The following is a 20,436-nucleotide window of genomic DNA, read 5'->3' on the forward strand; positions in this document are numbered from 1 at the left end:
CCTTATCTTACTCTGACAATCCAATTCCTATCAGTATTTTCAAGTTACTAATGAACTAAATGAAAGCATAGAACATTTTTAGAATACTGCACAAAAAAACATGAAAAGATTTTATCTTGGAAATGTAGCAGCTAAGTGAGCCCTAACCAGCACAACATTTATTTTTTTGCTTTTGTTTACAGGGAAAGCCCGGTTTTCAGTGAATAGCTGCAGTAGATACCTTTAAGATACTCATAACAAAACAATTTTCTGACAAAAAATGCATTACATAGGCAGTTCTTAAAACATCTAGATACAAACAGGTAATTTATTTTCTAACGTGAAATTATGCAAAGATAAAACAGTTATTTCTTCTGTGGTGACATTATACGTGGTATTAAATTCTAAGTATAAAACTTTTAGAATGCAAACAGTTTATGTGCAATATATCTGACAAGCAGATGTTAGATAGGACTTACAAGACATGGGTAAGGAAGGTTAAATATAAAATTAAGGTAAGGAATATCAAAAATTAGTTAGGTAGATAGTAGTTAAAGTTAGAAGTGGGACAGAGGTATTGTATACGTGATGCGTGGGGGAAAGAATATTTGGATACTTACTGAACCAGAACCTGGTTATAAGACAGTGGAGGAGAGTGTTTAAGGAGATGGATAAAGTGGGGAAGACTGGAAAGAAACTGAAATGTAAAGTGGGGATTAAGGTATGAAGGAAACTGAGGAGGAGGGGAAAAACATTTTTTGTGTAGAAGAGGATAGAGGTTATAAAGGTATAGGGGGTAGAGCTGTCAAAGGAAAATGGAGTTGCCAAGGTGAGAAGTATGTGCATGAAAACATGCGGTTTGGTGTTGTTTTAGTAAGGACATGAAAGCAGAGTGTTTCATGGTCAGTTTTAGGAATGCTGGGATGGTGCTCCAGAGTTTAAATATGTAATGCAAGTGTAGTGAGTCACCTGGTGAATTGTTAGACTTATTGTGATTGCTAAGGGCTTGTTGGTTGAGCAAAGTTCTCTACCAGGAGAGAAGTGCTGTTGGGTAACTTGTATTACTGGTCATTTTTCTGGAGCATGTGTAAGATCATGTGCAGTAATAAGCTGTGACCGTGTTAAATAGTTGGCTCAAGGTAGCTTAGTTGCTGCATGGCTGTGCAGTGATGAGTCCTATATGTAAGGATGGCAGCAAATATGGGTGCTTTACTGCAAAAGGTGGAAAGTTTAGCTGTGTGTAGGATTTAGGTTTATAAGAATAGGTTTGGCATACAGTAAGGATAGAAGAAGGTAGGTAGATGCTAGTGTTTATCTTGCATTATCTGTCTGGTACTTTTTGGTTGTATAGAGGGAGTTGAGTTTCTGGTGTAGTATTTTTTTCAATGTTTTGTAAGATATACTCATCAAATTTAAGATTATTTTCTATTAGGGCACTCAAAAGTTTTGTTTGGGTCATAGATTCAAATTTTGTGTTGTTGGATGAAGTTATTTTGAAAGACTGTATTTCCTTTTGGTATTGTTTATTAGAGAATAGCATACATTTCATTTTATTTTTTTATTATTACTTTTTTATTTAAAAGTAGATTTGTATCTTTTAGTTAAGTTTCCATAGCAGTGAAAGAATTTTGGGTGTTGTCCTGAACTGTTGATAGTGGTGGGGTTGCACATAAAAGGGGTAAGTCATCAGCATACTGAAGTATACTAGACAGGTGGGTGGCAGTGTGTAGTTTATTTACAAAAATTTTAATAAGAGAGGCCTAATATTGATCCTTGTGTGATGACGACAATGACTGGTAGGAAGGAGGAGATATTTTGTTTCCACTTCACTGCTTGTTGCCTGTTAAGCAGATTGCTATGAAACCATAAGAGAGAGGGCCAGGTGAGGCAGAGGGAAGAAGGTTTACTAAGAAGATGTTATGGGATCAGAATCAGAATCACATTTATTGGCCAAGTATGAGCACATAACAAGGAATTTGACTCCGGTTTCAATGACTCTGCAAGTGTGAATTACATAAACAACATACATACAACTATTAAGAGCAAAACAAATGACATACATACAACTATTCAGAACAAGCCAAAAAAATGTAAATATACATATATGTATACATACAAGGTGCAAAGTGCAACTCAGTGCAAGAAACTCTGAAAGAAACAAGTATTAATAATATGTAAACAATACTGTAGAATCCTCGAAGGCTTGGGGAAAAGAATATCCAGCCTAATAAATAAGCAGAGTTAACCGTTCATGAAGTTGATGGCTTACGGAAAAAAAATTGTTCTTATATCTGCTTGTTTTGGTGCATGTTAATCTATAATGCCTGGCTGATGGTAATAGTTCAAAAATATGGTGGCCTAGATGTGAAGGGTCAGTGACAATTTTCCCTGCCTTTTTTATGACTCTGGAATAGTACAGGTCCTGTAAGAAGGCAAACTAGCACAAATTATATTTTCAGCAGACCCGACTATTTGATGTAACCTATTTTTGTCATGATTAGACAGAGATCCAAACCACACTGTTGTGGATGAGCTGAGAATAGACTCAATGACTGCTGTATAGAACTGAATCAACATTTCCTGTGGGAGAATGAACTTCCTCAGCTGTCACAGAAAGTACATTTGCTGTTGTGCCTTTTTTATGATGGACCCTACATTGGTGTCCTACTTCAAGTCCTGGGAGATTATAGATCCCAAAAACTTGAAGAATTCCACAACTGACACAGCAGTATTATATAAAGAGGGGGGATAATATTGTAGTACCACTCCTAAAGTCCACTGTCATCTCCACAGTTTTAAGAGTGTTCAGCTCCAGATTATTCTGACTACACTAAAGGACTAGCTGCTCAACCTCTCATCTGTATGCAGACTCAACACCGTTCCTGATGAGCCTGATGATAGTTGTATCGTCCGTATATTTATTAAGTTTTAGAAAGGAGTCCTTAGAGGTGAAGTCATTACTGTAGAGGGAGAATAGCAGTGGGGAGAGCACCTATCCCTGGGGGGGGGGGACTTGTATTGATTGAGCGATAGCTAGTTGTAAATTTCCCATTTTCACCTGCTGTTTACTATTGGTCAGAAAATTGGTGATACATTGACAGGTGGAGACAGGAACGGAAAGCTGGGAGAGTTTCATGTGAAGAAGTATCAGAACTATTGTATTAAATGCAGTGCTGAAGCCCACAAACAGAATCCTTGCATATGTCCCTGGGCTGTCAAGATGTTGCAAGATATAGTGCAGGCTCATATTAACTACATCATCCACTGACCGGTTCTCTCTATAAGCAAACTGAAGGGGGGTCTAATGAGGGAGCTGTAATATCCTTGAAGTGAGCTAACACCAGCCTCTCAAAAGTCTTCATGACCACCAATGTCAAAGCAACAGGCCTGTAGTCATTCAATCCTGTTATACTGGATTTTTAGGGACTGGAATGATTGTGGCTTGTTTGAAACATAAGGGAAATTCACACAACTCCAATGATTTACTAAAAATCCAAGTAAAAACAGAAGCCAGTTATCGGTACATGTTTTTAAACAGGAAGGTGAAACCGCATCAGGACCAGCTGCTTTCCTAATTTACTGTATTTTAAAAAAACGACACACATCCTCTTCAGAGATAATTAATTCAGGTTAAATATGTGAATGTGTGGAAGAGAGAGAGTCATATAAGTCTGAACACTGACACAGCTGGCAACAGTGTCATTTGTAGCCTCAAGCTTATCAAACCTGCAGTAAAACAATTCAAGTAATCAGTCAACTGGTAATTAGCTGCAGTGCAAGGGGGGTGGTTTCCTGTAATTTGCAATGTTTTGAAAACCTTTCCACACTAATGCAGGATCATTGGCTAAAAACTGTTCTTTTTAGCCACTTTGATTTTTTTTTTTGCCAGTGTGTTCCTGACTGTCTAAACATGTTCTATCGTCACTTGTATAGACATCTTCCTTGGCTTGACAAAGCTGCTTAAGTTTAGCAGTAAACCAGGGTTTGCTGTTGTTAAATTTTAACCAGGTCTTAGTGGAGACACACATATCTTCACAGAAGCTAACATAAGATGTTACTGTGTCTGCCAGTTCATGCAAGTTAGCAGCAGAATCAATAATACTCCAATCGATACAATGAAAGCAGGCTTGCAGCTTCAGCTTTGCCTCAGTAGTCCACCTTGCCTCTGATTGATCATAGGTTTAACAGATTTTAGCTAGCTTTTATAGATACATGAATCAGACAGTGTAGGAAAGTCCTCAAGGTACACCACCACGAGCTTGCACTGTGTCACAGAGATAAAAACACTCTTTATTCGAATAAAAACAATAAAAATGTTAAAAACACATGAAATTCCCAGCTAAGATAAGTGCTTTCGGCTTCTTAAGCCTTCTTCAGATCAGAAGCTGAAAGCGCTTATCTCGGCTGGGAATTTCATGCGTTTTTAACATTTTTATTGTTTTCCTACAAATAAAGAGTGTTTTTATCACTGTGACACAGTGCAAGCTCATGGTGGTGTACCTTGAAGACTTTTTTAATTTGTTGCACCGCTTTTGGACACCTTTGGCAGTTGGGGTCGATTGATTTTGTTGAATCAGACAACGGTCAGAAAAGCCCAAAGCTGCATGGGGGACAGCACGATAAGCATGTTTTAACACTATATAACAATGATCCAGTGTGTTCTTGTCTCTGGTATGACACTTTATATGCTGAGTAAATTTCGGAAGTTCATGGCTGAGATTTCCCTTATTAAAATCCCCCAGAATAATCAGAAGGGAGTTTGGATAATTTGGCTTCAAGCACATTATCTGATCCGACAGTTTTTATAGTGCTGTCCTCACATAGGCATGAGGTGGAATATAAACACTAACCAGAATGAATAAAGAGAGGAGCACATTTTACTTAACACTGTGACATAAGTACACCAACCTTCAATGATATAAAAGCAGATTCCACCTCCTTTACTCTTCACTGTTGTCTCCAATACTCTGTCCCCTCTGTAAAGTAGAAAGCCAGGCAGATGTAAGGCAGAGTCTGGAATAAATTAATTTAGCCAGGTTTCTGTGAAACACAGTACAGAAGAAAGTGAAAAACCCTTGTGCATTTCATTGAGAAGTACCAGTTCATCCATCTTATTGCATAAGGAGCGGAGGTTTGCCAGATGTAACTTTGGAGTACTGTTTGGAGAGAAAACCTCTCTGTCTCAACCTAACAAGTGCACCAGTGCGCTTCCCCCTTCTGTGATGCCTGTGTCTACCTCTGTCGGTGACAGCTGCTGCTCGTCTAGCTAGGATCTCCAGAAAATTTCTTAATTGTGAAAAATCCAGTGTCGGTTTACATGAAATGAATTGCTGAATATTCAACAATTCTTCATGAATATAGTTAATTACTGCTGAATACTATACAACAGGACAGATAAAAACAAGTAGAATACTAGAGAGCACTGAACTGAAGCTGCCATTCACAGTGCCATCTTGTTTTTTTTACAGTGTTAAATGCTTTTAATAAATCTAAAAATAGTGATATCATGTTGCTATTATTAGCATGTCCGTTTATGATATTAGGGATGTTAAGAAGAGCAGTGGTAATACTATGGTGAGGTATAAAACCATATTGGGTTTTGGAATGAAGGTTGTTAGAGTTAATGAATTACATAAGCTGTGAGTGGATGCATTTTTAAACAGATGGGATTGGGTAGCAATAGTTCTATAGTTGGGAAAAGTCTGTCGATCTTTATGACATCACCTCTAATGCCACAGATGACTGACAAAATGTACTGCAATACAAAACTTTAGAAAACAGAACAGGAAAATTTTTCAAGATCAGCTTTTTGCAAGTGCTTTGAGTTTTTCGATGTAGAAACCAAAGAACATGTTATTGAGTTACAGTGAAGACATTTAAGAAAAGAAGAAACCATCTTTCTTGCAAACGGGTAAAGCTATAGTCCTAAAAGAATGTGGTTACATTCTTGGTGTTAGTTTAAGAGAAGGATCTTATGGCAAAGAAAAGTCTACAGTACATACTCTAAATGACAAAGCAAAAGTAGCAGTGAAGACAACAGGAAAAAAGCAGCTACTAATTTTCTGGAGAAATTCTTATCAAGAGAAATGAAGATCTTGACACTGGTAAATAAAAAAAAAAATGTGAAGACTTACAATATAGTTCAGAATTCAGATTAAAATATTTACATTATCATGGAGCCTGCAGTTCATGGAGATTTACTGCAATATATAAAATCTAGAGGGTCACTATAAGAAGACATGACCCAAATGATGTTCTGGCAATGAGCAATGGCCATGAATTATTGTCATGATGTCAATAATGTGTACAGAGACCTAAAATGTGAAAACCCCCTTCTTAATATTAATTACAATATCAAGCTCTCCACCCTTGGGTTTTCCAAACAGTGTGCTTATGATGAACATGGGCATATCTAGCTATGTAACACATTCTGTGTTCCATTGCATACATAGCACCAGAAATTTTAAGCAGATTACCTTTGATTTCAAAAATCTCTGACATCTGGAGCTTGGGTATTATTCTTTATTCAATGGTCTGTGGCCATTGTCCATAAGATGATATCAAATGACTGATGATGATGATGACAGATGACTGCAAACTGGGAACCATTATCGACTCCCCAAATGATGTGGATATTCTACAAAAGGGCCTTACAGAAACAGATGCTTGGTGCCAGAGCCATGGTCTCAAGCTCAATGTCAAGAAATGTACTGTTATCCCCTTTGGGGAAAAAAAAAACATGTACCCGTGAATTACCGCATAGGTGGCAGTACACTAAACACCAGAAGTGTGATAAGAGACTTAGGGACACAGGTGGACAGTGGTCTCACCTTCGATAACCACATCGCCACAACAGTCAGAAAATCCTTTGTGGCACACCTCATCACTAAGGGCTTTTCATCCAGAAAAAAGGAGGTTATTGTCTCACTGTACTCATCCCTCATTAGACCCATTATAGAATACAACTCCCTGTTTGGTATGTACCTCTCAAGACATCTGCAACAACTGGAAAGGTTGCAGAAATACCTCACTAAAAGAATCACAGACCTAAAGCAGATACCCTATGCTGACCGTCTAAAAAAACTCCACCTATACACTGTCACATATCGTTTACTCAGAGGCGATCTCTGCTTAACATACAAGGCCATGTCAAACCAGAGCTGTTGGACATGCTGCACTTAAAGAAATCTCAATCCCTCAGAGACACACACTCCAGGGATCTAAACCTTGTCATCACAATGAACAAAACATGCTGGAGGGATAGGTTCCTGACCCATAGACTCCCCAGACTCTGGAATAGACTGCCCATAAATGTCAAGCAGAGCACCTCTTTAACCCTCTTCAAAAGGAACCTTGATGATTGGATGGGAGATAGAAAATTCACCCAAGGGATCACATCAGTCACCCTGCTAGACAGGGGTCCAGGGAAGTAAAAACTGTGTGAAGAAATAGCCAGGGAATTGCTATGGCTAGGCTTGTATAGGCCCTAGGACCGATAGCCTAGTACCAACCTATGCACCTATAAATGAACAGTACATGGTCAGAAGTATAGACTGGGCTTCATCCTTCAATGTTTGATCATAGAGTGTAAAAACATAATTACCCATATACTTCATCCAGATGTGTTAAAAGAATTGAGGTTTTGAGGAAATCCAGTCTTACCCATGGATGCAGCCAACAAAACCCGAAAATACAGATGACGAAAAGAAAAATGGTTACTGTTCTTAAACAGTACCCCAGTAAAAAGAGCAGCCAAAGCCTGACTGAAATTTGGACATCAATTATGCATCTAAATTAAAGGATAAAGTCAAAAAGACTATTGAAAAATCAGAAGCAACTCAGGACAAACCTAATACAAAAAATGTAATAAATAAATAAAATACAAACCTAATTAAGACGAATATAAAGGACATGCAAAACAGCCATCCTTTAATATGTTAGACTAGCAAATTCTTATAAAGAACTATGCATTTGTTACATATAATATAAATAATAAATAAGCAACAGACGTTTTTATTTTAGTTTTTTATTCTACACCCTAAGGTTGTAAATTGTCTCCAGGTAAGCTGCATTGGCAATCTTGAATATTGTAATTTATTGGTTTGTTTTTGTTTATGTCTAACCTTCATGAAATTTGTTAAAGTGCCCATTAATAAATCTATTGTTTATAAAAAATAATAATAAACAAGGATATTTATCTGCTGTGGCTTTTGTTGACATTATATGTAGGATACAAATAGCAAAATACTGTTCCCCACAGAAACAAACAGCAAGCAGTTTTCATTTAAAAACTGATTTAGCCTTGAACATTATTTGTGTTCTTTGATATTTCACCATTCTACTGTAAATCATCTGGCACAATTTTGAAGAATGTTACTTAATGATTTTGGCCAAAAGTTAATTACATACATGAAATACAGAGGTATTGCTATTATGTTGGAAAACACATGCACTGGTTTATCTTTCAAGGTGATTGTTTGCATTTAAGTATCTGCCTGCTGTAAGTGATCAAAGGTATAAGTTGCTATGTTTCCTTGGAAAACTTGGATATTGATTTATTTCCAGATTTTTAAAGTCACAAATTACCATCCTTAAACTATTGTTTACTTCAATTTTTCACCAGCCACCTACCACCCAAACTATACAGTTTGTGAAGTCTGCTCATTGGCTTCCTACACAGGCAAACATTAAAAGATTCCTTTTTGCATTTTTGACTTATCACCTTATGCAAGCTTTTCAGTAAATGCCTAATAGGTAGTATGTACAATGGACTAAGAACATTACATGAACACAAGGGTGATATAACAGGCTACCTTCTAAAATGCTGGAGTGGGGAGAAAACTCATTCTCCACCATCCCACCACTGATTTCTTTTATTTTTATTTTTACATTTGTTAACTGGGAAAGTCTGACTTGGAACAAGCCAATTTTCAGTGGAGGCCCAGGGAGAATTGCTCCAGACACGTCTTTGTAACATGGGAGGAAACCGGAGCACCCGGAGGAAACCCACACAAATGCAGGGAGGACATGCAGACTCCACACAGAAGGCACCCCAGTCGAGAACTGAACTGGAAAACCTCTTGCTGTGAGGCAACAATTTTACCGCTGCACCACTGCGCCATCCGATTTTTTTATACAGCAACATTTTACTTGCCTGCAAAAATACCTCCCATCTGTCCAGAATTTCACAGAATGTCAGATTTTGCTTCATAATTTTGGTCTGTACCTCATAAAATTTTGTGGTTTTCTGGAAAACCATTCAGGACTGAAGACACTAAATAGTCCAAACATTTCAGTTTCTGAATTTGTATTTTTCCAAAAATGCATTCTAATTCAAATTCTGTTTTATTAACATTCCAAGCTTATAAGAGCAATATTTAAAAATTGTCCTTGATTTTAGCATTTGTCTCCCTATTATCTTTGTTCAGAAATCTTATGCTAAGTGGTTAAGATGTATGTTCCCTGTATGACATCATTTGTAAGAGTTGGATCCACCCAGGTATGTTCCCAGTATGGTATCATCCGTGGGGGGTAAATCCAACAAATGCAGTACTTCACATCTTCAAGGTATTGAACCAAAATGGGCCCCAGTGCATGCAGACAAAATAATATGATTCAGAAACATTCTCTATTAATGAACTGCATTACCTTGTCTGGGCATAGTGAAGAAGCTGCCCAAGGACTTGGTTGGGTTGCTGGATCCAGCCTATATTTCCAAGTAGAACAGCTCTATCTGTATGATAGAACTGGTATTCAGCAAGAAGACTGCCTGCAATGTCAGCTCTGACATACAAGTGGAATGGCATGCCCATGAGGCTGTTCATCACAAAAGCTCCATCTGTAGAACAGACTGCCGAAAGCAGACATTACAAATAGGATGGCTGTTATGCCTTCATTCACCACACTAAAGATGAGGAGTATGGATGTGGAAGGATTAGTCCACCAGAGACTGAGATAATTTTATTTTCTAAGGAAACTAAAACAAGCCATCCCTAAAGGAGTTTGGGTGATGGCTTGCGCTACCCACTACTTCCCACGTATGCATTCCTGAGCAGGCCCCCATCTGACTCCACTTGGTATAAGTATCAACTCCGCCTGTATTTGGAACCAGGTACTGCAGGCTGAGGCAGTCAATTTTCCCTTCTGGTACTGCATACAGGTGAAGCTTCCACTTCACTAGGTAGCCCATTCATTTCAATGGGCTTTGCCAATGAATCAGACTCATACATTGGTGATCATCAACAATGTACAATGCCTATTTAATTCACTGAAGTGTACATATTCTGTCAGAATTGGGCTAAAATTCAGTCCACTGTCAACAGCCTTGCCTTTGTGTAGAAAGAGGTCAGTGGCATTTACCAGTCACCTGACAGGATATTAATTTACAAGACATGTACCACCCCCCTCGAGATGAGATACGAGTAGGTAATTCAGTCATATATATTTTTTACAAAAAAATTACAGACATGCGATTATGATGCAGGTATTGTTTTCTTTTTATAAATCAAAGGTTTTACTTTCTCTATTTTTTAAATTTTTTGTTAAACATTTACTTTGAGTAGCTAAGACCTACTATGCATTCAGTCTTAATTGGAAAATTCCTTCTAGTTAACTGAGGTGCAGATTTGTCACAGGAGTACCTAATTAAAGCTCTAACCTAGGACTACCATCTTATTAGCAGTTTAGAGCCTTAATTCTCCATACTGTGTTGATAATAAATGTTATTTAAGTTTAACTATTCCATAAGCACAGAGGGCAAAGTTCCTATATTTGTATTTCATAGAGATTTTCTGCATTTTCACCTTTGAAATTTAATAGTTTACTAGGATAATAGGTTCATAGGTTCATAGGTTCATACTAGGCTATCTGCCCTAGGGCATTTAAAAGCCTAGCCAGAGTGTGTGTGGCTTTCACCACCCCTTAGGATGAGAATACTATACCCATTAGTTTGCTGTGCCTCTGTCCAGCAGTGATACAGAGATGATTCCCGGGGTAAACCTACAATCTCCCATCCACTCGTCAAGATTTCTCTTGAACAGAGTCAGTGAGGGGCTCTGCCTCACATGGACTGGGATTCTGTTCCATAGTGTAGGGAGTCTCTGAGTGATGAATCTGTCCCTCCAGCACGTCCTATTTATATCCGTGTTGAGGTTTAAGTCTCTTGCTCTCGTGGCTCTGGTGGATTTGGATTTTTTGAGGTGGAGCATGATTGGTAAACCCTTACTATTAACAGACCATTGAGCTTGTACAAATGATATTCAACCAGATACAAAGCTTGGATCTGTGGTACTCAAAAATTAAACTAAGCAGGTTAATTTCAGCCCACTCATCCTGAAGAAAAACAATACCAGAAGCATTCTGTGAAATACAAGACATTCATTTTTTTAACATATTGCAAACATTTGTTCTAACCCTGACTAGAATAAGGAAAGTTTCTTGACAAAGGTTAAGTACTCACTCTGCAGGCAGAAGGAATAGGTTATCTGGCATAGATATAGAACTCTCAGGTAAAGTTAGGTTCTGTATAGTGCCTGGCAGTTTAGTGTAAAACATTAAGACCATGAACTGCTAAGAAGCTTCATTCTTTGTATGATACCCCATCTGAATACTGTGCAAGTTACTTAATGAGACAGTGGTCTTGGGAAGTATCAGAGGTTAGTGGGTTTACCAAGCTTACAAATAAATAATATAAACATTAAATAAATACTAGAAAAATGGTTATTTTGTAAAGTTTCTGATAAAGTATCTGTTTGGAAGGGTGGGAGGAGGGAAATCGGAAAAAGGGAAGCAATAATCAGTAAAAACACCAAAGCACAGAGGCTCTTGCCCAGAGTGTATGTAAAGGATCCAGGTTTGACTACTGGGCCTGGATGCTGGGTGAACAAGTCAGGGAGATGACAGTGTGTAACTGGGTCTAGCTTACTCATATTATAGGTACAGAGGTGAGAGAGTGGCAACCTAGTGAGAGGACCAGTGTTTCAGCTCCAACCACAAGGACTCTGAATACATGCTTGCCAAGTAAAGTGGATGCTCTGGAATGTATTTATTTATTTATTTATTGACTGTCAGACTAACTAGCTGACTAACTTGTTAATTGGGTGAATGCATTTTCAGTGAGACCCTTTTCAAACATGACCTAGGAACAATGGGAGTAAAGAGAAAACAAAATATTACTAAGAGTTCTAGAGCATAAAGTTGTTAATAAAAAAATACAATAAGAGAAAGTAACCATTTACATTACAAAGAAAACAGTAGTTTAGACAATTATGTATCACAAGTCTTAGAGCTGTGTTATACACAAACATATAGAGGCATTTTTCTTATAGTGGACTCTACATCAAACTTATAGGATCATAAGGAATACAATACAAGGCATCAGAATCGTATGACAGTTTACACCTTACCAGTACCCGCTGCACACTGATTCTCCTTTTAGTGGAAGGCCAGGCCACTCAAGCCAGGAGTGAGTTTGTGAATACCCATCCAATCACCCAGTTCCCATCTAGAGGAAGATAATGCATTGCATTGCTTAATTTGCAGGGTGCTTTGTAATGAGTCTGATTCTTAACCACATTTTATTTATCTGCTGGTGAAGATTTAGATCTCGGGTTCAGGTATTTGTGGAACTCTTGATTTGTGGAGATACAGAAGATCCAGAACCACTGGGTCCCCAATAGGTCAGAAAGTAAGGCAGAGATCCTCTTTCAGGAGTCTATAATCCATTGAATAAAATGCTGTGCTTCCAGTCTTTTCTGACAGCTTGGAGTTCTTATGCCAGAGATGCTCTTAATTAGAACCACTGGGATCTTCCTAGTTGTTTGATACATTTACTGGGATACATCCTCTAGAGCATATTATGTTCAATAAAAGGTCTAATCAATGCTGAATATATTATAAGGGGGCAGTGACCTCTTTATATCTGGATGATATTTTCTTGGCAAACAGCTGTGATAAGTAGAAGGATTTTCTGACTACGTTTACTACACAGTGATCAAAGACAAGAGAATTATTAACCCATGTTCCGAGGTCTCTAACAACATTCGGTGGAGTATTGTTTATGGTATATGCTAGGTGTAGGGGTACTCTACTAAATGTCACAATGTTATACCTTTTGGCATTTAATTTAACCCCATTTTGTATAACTGGTGTCTAAAAGTATAAGTTATAGGTGACGGACTTGCAGTACTTGACAATAACTCCCAGTTTGCATTTTTCACAATCCTGGTTATCTGAGCATCTTGATTCGTGGTCCAGAGATATGAAAAGTAAATGCTAAACCAAAGATTTCCCATCTTTGAGCCCAGTGGAACATCACTGGTTACCTTTGTATGCACTGAGTAGGCACCAACTACATTATCTTCCTTTAAATGACTAAAACTTTAATTAAGGAGTATGTAAGTAAGGATGTTAGACAGAAAGTCAGTTCTAGCTGCTACTGAGCCATTCTGCTTTCTTTATTGTATCACAGTGGCGTTTTCTGATATCAAGAAAAAAATGCTGGATCTAAACCACCAAAAATTGTCTAACACACACAAAGCTTTCGGGATAAACCCTCCTCATCAGTGTATAAAATCAACTCACATGCGGCCATTCATTTTAAATAATCACACAAATAATTCGACCAATCACTAAAACCTAATTATATTAAAATTGTATTCAAGCCTAGCCATAAAAATTCCCTGGATATTTCTTCCCACAATATTTACTTCCCTATCTAAAATTATACTACATATAAACCCTTTTTTTCCCCCAAAACAAATTTAAAAACATTTTAATATATTTCCTAACAATGCCATACAAAAAATAATTTAATAAACTACAAAAAATAATTTTCTATACTTTATCTGCTTAAGCTTAAGAACAGGTCTAATGCTTACCAATGTATTTAATCCTGGAGGTTTATCTGCTTGAAATCTCTCTATCCATTTATATTCAGTTACCTCTGTCTTATCGATAATATCTCCTCCTCTGCTATTCAGCATTACTTTCTGAACTACTCTAAATTTAAATTCATGCCCTACACCATTAGCACTAACATGTTTAGCTAAAGAGTTGGTAACTACATCGCTCTGTATTTCATAAAAATGCTCTGAAATATATTCTTTCAGCTTCCTGTTGGCTTTACCAATATAAAAAGAGGCTCATGCCACACACATAGTTAGCTAAACTATGTTTGTAGTGTTGCATATCGCAATACACTTAAAATGATATTTCTACTGAGTAATAGGATGGACAAAATCAATACTATTCAATAAATATTTACAAAAGATACAATTATAGCATGGCATTTTTCTGGGTTTCTACTAACAACTACTTTATTTTCTTGATGCATTTCTTTGTAACATAATTTTTGTTTAAGATTTTGCGATTTCCTATATGCACTGACTTTTAACAATCCCTCTTTAAACATGTTTAGGGTGCATGTATGTATGTATGTATGTATGTATGCATCTATGTAAAAACCTATTCACCTGGACATTTTTTTAAACAAACATGTAAAGAGTTCCTATCCTTGTTTCTTGATTTCAATATCTAAAAACTAATATTGGTTGATGAAAATTTTAACTTAAACTTAAAAATGTCAGTAGTGCTTTAGTGCTTCCAAACTTTCAGCATATTTAAGCTATGCACATCACCCATCCATATCACAAAAATATCATCAACAAAATGCTTAGAACATGATGTTCTCTGTATAAACAACTGCTGGAGTATACACAAATTCAGCTTCCCATTAATCTAACACAGGGTTTGCATAGGTGTTGGCAAATGAAGTCCCCATTGCTACCCCTAACATCTCAACATGATGAGTGAATGATATGCTGAGTATGCAGTGAAACCCACTTTTACAAGGTTCATTTGGTTTACTGTTACAGCCTGAAAGAAATGTGACTGAACATGATGCTATGAATTTACAACAAGTGGTTTTACTTGAGAAGAAAGCACAGGCTTTTAAGCATCTTCAATGGCAGCAGTTTAGTTTTCAAGCTTATCTGCACCTGGGTATTGTAGTACGGAACTTTAGAATTCTTATAATGCTGACATATGGTAATCTATATCCTGCTCTATGTAAAAGGTGGCAGTAACTCAACTTAAATTTGAGCTCCAATTATATGTTGTTGATGAATGATTTTTTTGTTGATATAGAGAAAACTTTACAAGATGAGATTGTGACTTTAGAAGATGGTGTATTTTCTCTACCTGATTTTGATTCTAGTTCACCACTTTATATTGACATGCTTGAACATTTACATTTATTTCAGTTGAAATTGGAAGCAGTGAAAAGGAGAATGCTAATGAGAGATATTAATGACTTTAGAAAGGGTAATATTTTCTCATGGCCTAAAGGAGCATGCTACTAATAGTCACAAAGTAATGGTAGGGGATTCAATGTACGATTTAGATGCCATTACTTTGCCTAATCAGGCAGGAGAAAGGTCAGATGTAATAAATGTTAAGACATTCATACCCCATTGCTCAAGTTGAAAATACAGGTACATTGGTCCTGTTAATCTTATTGACCAGTTGCAAAGTAATGCACCATCTCCTTCTCTTATTGGCAGGGTTTTCACAATTTACAGATGCCTCTGTGATGCAATCTTCCACAGAAGATAGAAGTCAGAAAATGCCACAGGTCAAGAGGAAGAGGAAAGCAAAGAAAAAAACAACAAATAAGGAATAAGGTACAGGGGCCCAGAAATGCGCAGTCACTCAGCAACCATGAGATAAATAGTGAATTGGTGGTTGTAAATGTATCTGATTTAGTACTATCTTCATCTGATATTTCACTTTTGGCTAGAGGACTACACTTTATCCCCTTTGACTAGTACTACGTTAACCGATCATCTAATAGAACTTAATACTTTTACAAGAAATTTGAATTTGAAATTGCTATTTAAGGATGGAGTTTATGATAATAAGGCTTTTAGACATTCTAGTACATTTATACCTGTTAATGCACCACTTATTAATGAATTTCAAAATGTATGTGAACAACAGATATGTAGCTTGTTTGATCAACCTGTTGCTAATAAGTATTATAATCTAACAATAGATGTGCAAGAGTCATTACGGCAATTGTGTAAAGATCCTGATGTTATTATAAAACAAGCCAACAAAGGGGGTGCTATTGTATTAATGAATCAAAATGATTATGTGCGGACTATGAAAGACTTTTTAAATTATGTGAATGTGTTTAAAGTTATTAATATAAATATGGTAGATAATATCATAAAACGCATTACCAGTTATGTGTATGATCTACAAATGCAAAATTATATTATTGTTGAAACTTAAGTTTTTGTTTGTAAAATAAGACTGACTTATTTCACTTGTTATGAATATTGCCATTACATTCCAAAACTACAACTACAAAGCTGCTCCAGTTGTACAGAGGAATAAAACCCTGCCTACAACTCAGGAGACCAGAGTTTGATTAGTGGCTCAGCAAAGGCTTGATCTCAGGGTGGCTGGGCATCAGGATGGAGAAGGACATAATAGCTAGATCAGTGCATGCCCTTAGGGTCCAGGGGGAGACCACACCACTGTTTCCCAAGCTCACCCAACCACAGCTTCTGTACTAGGCATGTATGGGAGGGGCATAGGCCAGTAAAAAAATCCCCATACCCCATAGAGGAAGGTAGGACTCCTGATGCTTGGCCCAAGACTCTGCTGATCAAAGCATAAACCACATAATTTGAATCTTCAGATAGAAGGTGGACAGGCTTATTGGGCAGGGATGAGCAACTTGAAGGAATAGGCATTTTGGATGAAAAAAAACAGGTGACTACTAAAGCTAGAACAAACCTGTAATAACGTTACAAACTATCAGCTAATATTCATAGTCACACCCACCATAATAAATGTTCACTATCATTAACAAATATATTCCAAGTAAAAAACAGATATTACTCTCACTTAATGTTGTAGAGGTTAACAAATCCAAAAGCCACTATGGTAATTCCTTATACTGCATTCAGGTATCCAAGTTGTGTAGTTCTGTACCTCCTGAGCTTAGAAAAAGCCAGTCACAACACTTTCCTAAACAAACACTTCTAATCTCCACTTGGTTATGTCCATGCTCTGGGCAGTCCCATTTATTTTGAAACAATAAAAATATAATTTATACTCCTGATCATTCCTTACACACATACCCAATTATACTCCAGTCTTCCATTCATTTCCTCATCTGACTTCTTCTATACCTTTTTTATAGACATAAAATATGTAATTTCTTCTGCTTCCTACTTGCTTCAGTATCATGCATGCACTCAAGCAATCTTTTATATTACTTTGGTCCAACAGATTTCAATTACAATTTAATAAACTTCTATCAAATAAACTTTTTATTATTTCCTGGAAATATTGTACTATGAATTGTTTCTTAAAGCTAATTTTATAATTGTTGTAAATGCCTCTCTTTTGTAACTTTAGACTGTATAGCTTTTTTCTTTGGGCCTCCACCGAAAGTTGCTCAGCTGGACTTCTGTCCAATCCCCTTTTTATTACTACTTGGAAATATTGTATTATGAATTGTTTCTCATAGATAATTTTATAATTGTTGTAAATGCTTCTCTTTTGTAACTTTAAACTGTGCAACTTTTTTCTTCAGGCCTCCACCAAAATGGGCTATTGTTCAGTTGTACTATTCCAGTCAATAAATATGAACAAAAAAGGTAAATAGATAACATATAACCATGAACCTGCAATGGTTATGCTCTTGTATCATCCATGAGATTACATTCTGGGGTACTTAGTCATGTCTTTTTAGAGCAAGAACAAATCCCTAACAATTGGCTGGACAAACCAAGTTCAATTAGCATCTCAGAGGCCTGAACCGTTGGCAGGGATGGATGAACAAGGCCATCCTGGGAGAGAGGGCATTGGTTGGGAAGTATCCCTCAGATGATTTGTCACCAAATGCAGGGTGGAGATGGGGGAGTAACAGGGTAGGTCATAAAGTACCCCCCCCTTGGTGAATGCAGCTGGCGAGACCCCATGGGATGCAGTTAAGTTCCATGTTGGTCCAAGTCCTATCAGAGAATTCCAGAGGTAGGCAGGGGGGCTGGTATCCCTGGTAATATATGTGGGACATTGGTTAGAGTGCCAAACGAATGATGCAGAGGGAAGAAAAAACAAAATACACTCAAATCATACAGGTGATTGTTGCCTTCTGCAAGCTGCCAGACTACACAACCTTATAGGACTCCATAAGACTCATCTGCATATCTGATGTGTGGCTGCACACACTTCTACAGAAAGGAGAGTAGGTATTTAACATTTAATCATCCCTGAAGTCCTAACTGATGTTTAATTGTGTATGTAGACTCATGTTGTATACATAGCTATAAAAGCTATTATTAAACATTTAGCAGCTTGGGCTTGGGCAGCTGCTTATATCTCAGTGATGTTATTAGAATTCAGTAGAGGTTCAGGTATTGTGAAAGTAGAAGGGGATATGAGTGAGAGCTGGGGGGGGGGGGTAATTTCAGCTGCTCCTTATAGCGAAGGTTTGAACCCAGTTGTATACAAACTAATGATGCACTTCATATAGACACTGGACAGAAAAAAAATGATTAAGAAAAAAACACAGGAAAATGGTGTTATCATTTATTCAAGCTGGGTTTGTGTAAGAAGTAGTAAGAAAGCACCATCTAAGGGACCAAGTATGTGAAATCTCATAGTATTATGCAATATATTCTGAACTGCTCTGCTATAATATGTTAATGTGCCTCATATACTCCATTCAACACCTTGGTGTGTCCTCAGTCATATGATACAGTGTGATCAATAAGGTGCAGTATTATCAATCCTTCTATGGAAGGAATATCTAAACCATGTGAAGCCCTACATGATGTTTTATAGGAGGACACTAAGCAAATAAATTCATTTCTTACCAGAAAATCTAGCAATGCTTGGCCTGAGACACAGTGTGATGGTTTTATAAACAGAAAGGGGAAAGAATGTTTCTATGTGATTAAATTATGTCTGATACGCATCTAAAAAAGTTTATCATTTTGTTTTGCTTGCTTTCAATATCTTATAAGGTTGGCAAAACATAATGGCATTGTGTACGTCAGTTTTGTTTTTAGTGTTCTCTATCATTGCATGAAGTATAGAATGCATGAAAGCTCTGTGTTGAGAGCAGTGACAAATCAAAGGTAAGTTGTGCCATGAAAAAAACATCTTTTGCTCCTTTTGCCTTTCAAAGTGTTATAAGTTTTTTTGCTTTGTTTTCTAAAATGAAAATACCTTCAGCTTTTTTGAGAATGTGTACATTCTTTGTTTTAAATCACCAACTGAAATACATATTTGGTGTAAATATTCTGTCTGCTTGCTTTTAAAAGTGTACATAGTGTACATAGTTTGCTTTTAAAAGTGTACATAGTTTTTTTTTCTGATCTTTAGGATAGTCTGATTTGTGTTTCTCATACATTATACCTAAAAAAGTATGAAGTGATTACTATGAATTACAAAAAATTCTGTAAAATTTTTAAAAAGGAAGAATATTCTGACTTCTAACAAATAACATCGTGATACCAGATTTGAACTCTGGACCCTTGAGCTGAGATAGCAATTCTAACCACAGTGGAATCCCACTGCCTGTTTTAGTGAATATTTAATAGTACCTGTAGGCTACAGCAAAACCAACTAATACAGAATGTCACACATTATAGATGAAACCATTGTAAAGTGTAATGAGCAGGAATAACCTAGGCCCATTTCAATAACTTGCATATATGTTTTAAGATAAATATCTGAGGATATTTTTCCTAAATCATGATGGATTCTCTTTTATGGCATCCTAACTTAGGCTTTCCTAAACAAATTGAGAAGTGTAATCCCTGTATAATATGGACATAGACTTCTATCCCTTTTTTGGTTAATAGAAATCACCATTGTCATGATCTTCTGTAAAGCATTAAAATGGTGTAATGATTATATCACTCCAGTCATATCCAAAGACTTTATAGCATTGTTTTCTTTCATTAACTGACAAAGTTGCTACATTTCTGTCTTGATATCATATGTCAGTCAAAACTGAATGTCTTTTTCTTTATCCTGGTAGCTTCCGTCAGTACTGGCATTCACCAGAAGGTGCCTGATTTATAAACTGAGAAGCACCAATCAATTTTTGGCCGATGATCTTGCTTCTACCTCAGTTACTGCAATGATGAACAAGGTCCATTCAGATTACTTAAATCATTGTTCCTATGCAGAGGATAAGTTCTTTTAGATCTGGAAGTTGAACTCAACATTCATAGAGGTATCTCTGGGTCTTTTCTAGTGCATGTTATAATTTCCTGTGTCTGGGCAGCTACTGTTCCACCTGGTGACTCCTCTTATTTTGTTACCTTAATTGTGGCTGCACTGAATTTTTTTTCTGTCTTATTTTATTTATACATGTGGTAACCTGGAAAGTACATTGGTACAAAGACCATTTTTAAGCATGACCCAGGC

General features: G+C 36.9%; 1 protein-coding gene and 1 pseudogene across 2 annotated transcripts in view; one reads left to right on the forward strand and one right to left on the reverse strand.

Annotated features, from left to right (window-relative positions):
- LOC122812889 overlaps window positions 1–6,532 on the forward strand; it is a 32,551-nt pseudogene extending 26,019 nt beyond the window's left edge.
- LOC122813471 (serine/threonine-protein kinase TNNI3K) overlaps window positions 1–20,436 on the reverse strand; it is a 2,121,983-nt gene that overhangs the window by 1,231,215 nt on the left and 870,332 nt on the right. The gene's annotated exons all lie outside the window — the stretch shown is intronic.

This window comes from Protopterus annectens, chromosome 10.part0, assembly GCF_019279795.1.
Source record: "Protopterus annectens isolate FY-2018-M chromosome 10.part0, PAN1.0, whole genome shotgun sequence".
Classification (NCBI taxonomy): domain Eukaryota; kingdom Metazoa; phylum Chordata; order Ceratodontiformes; family Protopteridae; genus Protopterus; species Protopterus annectens.